This window comes from Octodon degus, unplaced genomic scaffold, assembly GCF_000260255.1.
Source record: "Octodon degus isolate 3935 unplaced genomic scaffold, OctDeg1.0 scaffold00007, whole genome shotgun sequence".
Taxonomy (NCBI): Eukaryota; Metazoa; Chordata; class Mammalia; order Rodentia; family Octodontidae; genus Octodon; species Octodon degus.
This window is the reverse complement of record NW_004524583.1, coordinates 24,255,961-24,263,069: the sequence shown is the minus strand read 5'-3', so window position 1 is coordinate 24,263,069 and position 7,109 is coordinate 24,255,961.

Genomic DNA, 7,109 nt, shown 5'->3' with positions numbered 1-7,109 from the left:
TATATGTATTAATCTGAACAACAGTTTTGATGATGAAAATATATAATACAACCATCGTTAAATTTTAATTCTTGTTTTGAAATTCTGTACCAGTTTACTGTTGCTTGCTACTCTGTTTCTGTCTTTGTTTTGGCTATTTGTTTTTTACTCTTTTAAATACAATTTCTAAAAAAATCCTGTAGAGGTAGGGATGATTTCAAATACATGTTATTCTTCCTGTATGTTAAACATTTATTTTATTATTTTTAATTTCTAAACTACGCTTTCACTTAAACTGTACTAATTAACTTTGCCTCTTGCATAATTGATCTAGCAATGCAGTATTAGTTTTTTAAAAAGTTTGCTTTTATTGTACTTATTAATTTATTGTATGTATATAATTTACAAAGGGTAACATAACTTCTCTTTCATTTTGTTTTGAAATTGTAACTTCATGAAAGAATAAACAACAAAACAAAACAAACAAAATTACAAATGCACCAGGCCTCAAGCTGCCTCCACTCGTGTCCTGTCCAGGTTGCTCCCTAGCCCAGCACGACAACATTAACCTTACTACTCAGGTTTGCATCACTCCAGTGGGCCACGGTCAGCGTGGGCATCATGACACTGTGCATCCACAGCGTTCTCACTGCTAATGAGCAGTTTCTCTCGAGTCTTGGGATTTTCAGAATTGGATATGGTCAACTGCATCACTCGTGGACTATAGAGTCAATTCTAAAAATCATTCGTCTTTGTAAACTCAAAGGAGCGCCATCAGCAAAGATTCTTGAGGTGTTTTCATTACTCGGGGAGCAGACGGATAAACAGGCAAAGTCCCCCTCATGGTAACCAGACCATAGCAACTTACTTGCCAGAAAAATGCCCATTAGTGCAATTAGTCCACAACTTCTGCGTTCTTGCTGGATTAAAAAGATGTATCTGACCCTGTCGGCCCTGCCCTCGGGCACACTGAGATGGTGGTTGAGACTTGGCATGGTGGCGCGTGCCTGTAATCTCAGCACTTGGGAGGCTGAAAACTGGAGAATCACTGTGAGTCTGATTTATATAGTGAGACCCTGTAAACCCTGTCCTAAATACAAAAAAAGAGATATATCTGAAATTGAGTCACTAGGAGTTATTAGGGATAGCTCAGGAAGGCTATGCACAAAGGTACCTGAATGATCGAACGATCGAAGAGGCACAAAGGAAGGGAGTCGATGCATCTCTGTTCAGGCCATAGGAAGAGCGGAAAAACGAAAGAAAGTACCTTTCCTTATGTTACCTATTTTTGAAACCCATACGTGGGATCTAAGGAAAGCCATCCATTACTTTCAGTAAATTTTTGTGCTTACTTTTTAAATTTACTTTTCTCTGATTCTTAACTTTGGCTAAATATGATTAAATGCAGCACAAAGCAAGCAATTGTTGTCTGACTAATAAAGACATAGATACACATACACAGAAACAAGAAAAACTGAGACCCTCAGCTCAAAAACCTTGGTAAAGATAGGGCAGATCTCCTGACATTTTCTTCTAGAAAAGTTGACTTCTAATTAAATCAACTTTCGGAATCATGGCTTCCTTTCAGCAATAAAATCTGAAGAAAGGCAGATGGGATAAAAGGAGAGCTACTTTACTGTTCAGAGCTAAGTTTAGGCTGTGTTTTCTGCAGATTTCTGGGTCTGTAGGAGAATTAATAGAAAAAACAAAGTTCTGCCTCAGATTTAGGGATTCTTTAGTCTCATGACAGTAGAGACGCTGACAAACGTTTCTAACTACATAAAACAACAGCAACAATGAAAAAAACTACAATGCTGATAATATAGATCTTTGTACATGATTTCCTGCAAAAGACCAAACAAGAACTCCCTTAGAAACCAAACTTCTGCTTAAAATTTGGTTATCGTTATTTTCACAGCAGATGGGGCCAGAGCGATCTCGCACCTCCTCACATGGAGAAACTGGTCAAATCTGTCACTAATTAGCAAAGCAACACACTGTTAAATGGCCCCCTATTCCATCTGCAGGCCAAAGCCCGGGTGGCCTGAGAGTCACCATCTGAGACCGCGTCTCTGTCACCCAGCACCCCACATGTAAGTGGGGTGACAGAGGGAGCCCGGGGGCAGCCTGAGTTTCTTGATTTCCACTTTCACTCTGCCAAAGAAAATTCCAGTATTGCCCAGGAAATCATAAAAATATTTTTGCCTCACCTCCTATTTTCTCTTACTTCTCCTAAAAAGTAAAGCTAAGGTTGTTTTTGTTTTTGTTGTCTTAAAACAAGGGTACACATCTGTGTCCACGTGGTGATTTTCTGGAGTGCATGTACTCAATCAGAATTTTTCTCTTGCTTTACGCCCTTTGGTGGAGGAACGTGGGTCAGCCCTTCTGCCAGGTTCCCGTGTGTCCTCCCCACTTCCTGTTCTCCTTTGCTGTGGCACCAATGGCAGACCAGCAGCGACAGGGCCTTCGAACTCTCATGTAGCCATGGGGGTCCTTGGGGTCCTCAGAGTGTGACCAGCGTCGCAAAACCCACAAAGCAAAGATTTGTATTTTTAAATTCCCTTTTCAAATGTATTACCATGAATGGAGACAAGTTCAGCGGCAATGCAAACGGGCAGCTGCTGTGCTCTGGTCAGAGAGAAAACTCACTTCTGCCTCAGTTTGTGTGCACATACGCATGTGTGCACTTGTGTGTGTGTGTGTGTGTGTGTGTGCATGCGTGTGTGTGTGTGTGTGTGTGTGTGTGTGGTGTTTAGGGAGATTTTACACTCATAATTTACCTTACAGCTTGCCCAGAACTTTTTAGTAGCTTTTTTCTGCAACAGCATATTTGAAATTTTAAAATATATTCTATTAGTGTAATCCTAGAAGAAGCCGTTTGCTATGTTCCAAATTAAAATCCCTCACCACTTATAATTAGCTCTTGGAATTAAAACCTTGGATTTCTAAGATTTAATATTTTTGAGTAGAACAGATTGGTTGTCTTTGTCTCTGAAAACATGGAGAAAAGCATCTCCCAACATTTGTGTATTTGTATTTGATTTTACAGCCATCAGTTAAGGCAAGTAAAAGCAAATAAAGTAAGTCAGATAATAATAAATTAACATTTATCAACTATTTCATATGAGCCTGAAACTATGCTAAGAACTTTATGCTAAAAAAGAACTTCATGCTTATTATTTTATTTAATTCTCAAGTCAATGTTGCATTCAATACTTGTACTTTCCTTGTGTTAGGGCTAAAACAGGAGATAAGAATTCAATGACTTGCCTGATGTCACACAGCCAGCGAGCAGGTTGGGTCGATCCATTTGCTCTCAGGATTTGAACTACAATACCTGCCCACCTGCCTTTGACAAATGGCAAAAGACTGTCTGCCTAGAACTTTCCAAGGGACAGCTTGCTTAGGTGTATGTACCAAGCCCCCGTCAAGGAATAAAGGCCACACTGGGGCACCTGCACTGGCCCATCCCCACTGTTTTGGATTCATGAGTACGGATGTAGCCAGCGATAAGTTCCATTTGGAAACAGCTGGCCCCAGCTGTGTGGTCCATCAGACCTCGCTGGAGCTTGGCTTTGATCACTTTGTTGTTAGCCAAACTCTTCTGTAGTCGCTCCAATGACAAATATTCTGGGACAAAGTTTCATAATCATGCAGACCAAAGTCCAAAGTTTCCAAATCATGCAGACCAAAAAGTCCAAAATATTTATATTTAGGAAAACTACTCACAGGGTCAAGAATATGAAACTTAGATTTTTTTTCTTTCCTGCTCAATCTTGCTGTCACACAGGGGACAAGTTTAGTGTCATTTTAAGTCAAAAGCATCATAACGAAGGTAATTAGAGGACAAAATTATTTTGCTACTTTAGCCAAAAGGATTTCAATGTCCCAATACAAATTGTTTCAGGAAAGACCCAGAACTGGCTAACTGGGTCACTCAACTTTCATCAGAGAAGTGGCGTCCCTCTGAGTCACTAGAAACAACTTTCCTAGAGTTCTCTTCTTGAAGCTTAGGAAAATAGAGTCCCTGAAACAAGATAAAGGCAGACACCCACAGGCTTTGCAGTCTCTTTTCATCTTCTTGAAGACAGTTAAAACTTTCTCCCTTTATTGAAATGTAGCGCTCGGTGGAGGTATAAACAGATTGTAAGAGACCATTTATTTAAGGGTCTCACAGCATCACCAAGCCTCCTTGTGGCATAGCATTCAGGATAAGGTTCAGTCCTCACACACCACAGGAGGGAATCCATATTCATAGGAGAGTGTTGCTTCTTGTGACAAACTGTCATGCCAGCCATAGTCACTGTTTACAAGGTTGGTCCTGGTTCCGGCTACATCACCATATTTGTGCTATTTGTGCTGGGGACCTACCTCCTTCATCCTGGCAAGTCTTGTTATTGAATAAAATAATAGTGCTTATCTTTTATGCAAATCCTACCAGTAAATAGGGACTACTTGGCATGTGCGCCTTGCTCCCCATGAGCAGCCTTGGTATTGGAAGCTCTGCTTGCTGCCAAGAGCTCCAGCGTCTCCTGTCATGAACTATTAATTCAGAGATCAGTCTTCGCGTTGGCAGCTCACCACCAAACCCACAATGCTGTGCTTAATTTGCTCTTGGAGGACAGACTGCCTTCTCCTCTCTGAGCTGTCGGAGAGTGAGGCCTTGCTGTGTCACCCCAGAAAGCATCTGTCTGTCCCAAAGCTTGGGAAAGGAACAGCCCTTCTCCTGGTCCTCAGTGGCACAGCTGATCCACTCCAGCCAGCCCTGCCCAAAAAGTGAGGACAAGATAAACACAGCTGACTGCACCAGCACTCACTGGAGGGAGGTTTGGCTCTACCCTGCAAGCTCAAAGCTTTCTATTAACAAGCGTTAATACAGGCTCCCAGCAGCTTGCTTGTTTGCACAGGAAAAACGATGCACTGCTTTCTTGGCAACTGGAAAGATTATATAGCAGGGCAAGAGCTGATGCCTATATTTTTCTTATGATGCATGTGGCTTGCTTCTCTCTCAGTGGACCGATTCTTGTTGAGGGGGTGGGGATCCACTCCTAGGCTGGAGGGGCTGGCTCTGCCCCAGCTTTAGAATTCAGCTTGTATCCAGTGAAAATTGTATTTTTCTTGGTTGCACAAATTGATTCAGGAGATTAGTGTGTGAACTGCTAGATATTTGCTGGTATTGGAGGGCCCAAAGCTTTGTAATTCCTTTTGCTTTCCAACTTAGAAGGCTGTGGCTTCTCCGGGAAGATGCCCTATGGTTAGATGAGCCTGGCTGAGGGAAGACCTGATTGGGAAGTTGGTCAGCGGAAAGAGTGACCAATTTCTGTTGTCCTCATTGAAGCCTGGTCATGCCACAGCCGGGGCTTCTACTCCTTGGATTCTTCTGTTTATATTCAAGTTTTTGAGTAGGCTGACTAGTAATCTTACCTGTCACCATATAGCCTAGTTACAACCAAAACAGCTCTGTAGAGAGGTGCTACTTTAGAAAAGTCAAATGAAAATTATCCAAGTATTTTTATGTATTGGGATAGTAAAACATTTTGGGACAGGAATAGCCTAAGCGTACCTTCTCAAACTAGCGGAAGATACTAGTGAGGAAAGCTTTGTACATACTCAGTGCTTAAGTTCAGCAAAATTTTCCAGGACAAAAATTATCTCATTTTCTCTTTCATAAGTAAAATTATGTAGCATATAGAACAAGTAGTATTATGTTGTTTTACAGTGAAAACAATCTGCTTAATGATATAACCCTTTCTTTAGAAATAAATATACCCGTCTGACCGTCATTCATATCAAGACCTAGAACAACACCAGCACCCCAAAAGGTCCTCTTTTCTACCCCCTTCTAAGCACCTACTACTCTGAAGTTAACACTGTTCTAACCTCTTCACCACAGATTAATTTATTTTTTTCTTGAGTTTCATATAAATAGAATCATTCATATGGACTCTTGGCTCTGCTTTAATTTTACCCACTGTGAATGTGAAATTCGCCCCTTTGTAGGACATGCCGGTATTTATCACTGAATAGTTTTCTATTACCTGATTACGCTACATTTTATATAGCGTAGAAAGGAAAAGTGGTTACTTGATTATATCAAGAGAATATTAGAACATAATAGTAAACTGCCTTGCTATGTCACAGATGTGGACACTACGGCTATCAAAAAATCAAAAGATGTGACATCACATGGTAGTCATTTAATTCGTATTGGGGAAAGTCCTTTTGGAACTTCTTTGAAAATTCAGTTACTTCATCATAGTTATTATCCGTAAGTATCTTGTACCTGGGTACTCGAAGTCTGCGCCCCACAAAGGATAGTTGGCAGTATTTCGGGCATGTGGAAGGAGCATGAAGCACCTAATTCAGGTCAGGCTTCTGAGCCCTTGAAATATGAGTGGGTCCCATAACTGATAGACTGAATTTTTCCCATCCATGACCATATCCATCACACAGTGCCATCTTCATGGACCCAAGATGCCATTCCATCCGTTCAGTGTTACACATGATTAAAGAGCAGTTTTACTCTGCCCACGTTGCCATAGGAACAGAGAGCTGAGTTAGGTAGAAGTATCATGGGTGGTCCTGAGGTTGGGCCCTCAAGACAGTCGATACAAAGATAAAAGTTCATTACAACTGTGCATAGGTTAGGGGCCAGGTCTTATGATAAAGTTGGAAGGACCAGGCCTAAGATAAGCAGTAGCACTTGGTCTAGTGAAGTTGAGACAGACATCAGCCTTCTCAGCGGGTGACAAGACCCTTGGACTCGCCCCTTCCTGAAAGGCTCTTTGTTCTTTCCATGTGCACTTGCTACGGGACTTACTTTCCCACTTGCTACCTAAGCAGCTATGCTTATGATCTTCTTGTAATATCATAGCGGTCACCCCTGTTGTACCGATGTGGTTGTGCTCTATAAAACTTCCCTTGGCAAGTAGCAACCCACCGAGGACTCCTCCTGCCTCTCAGGAGTTGTATCTCTTCCTCTCAAAGGACATTTTTCTACTCTTTTTTCCATTATACATATATTTTTTCACTTTTCATTTTTCAGTTTATTGGTGCAGTTAAGATACACATAATGATCACATTCAACATAGGCGCTTTGCACCTATACATGAACTATGTACACTTATACT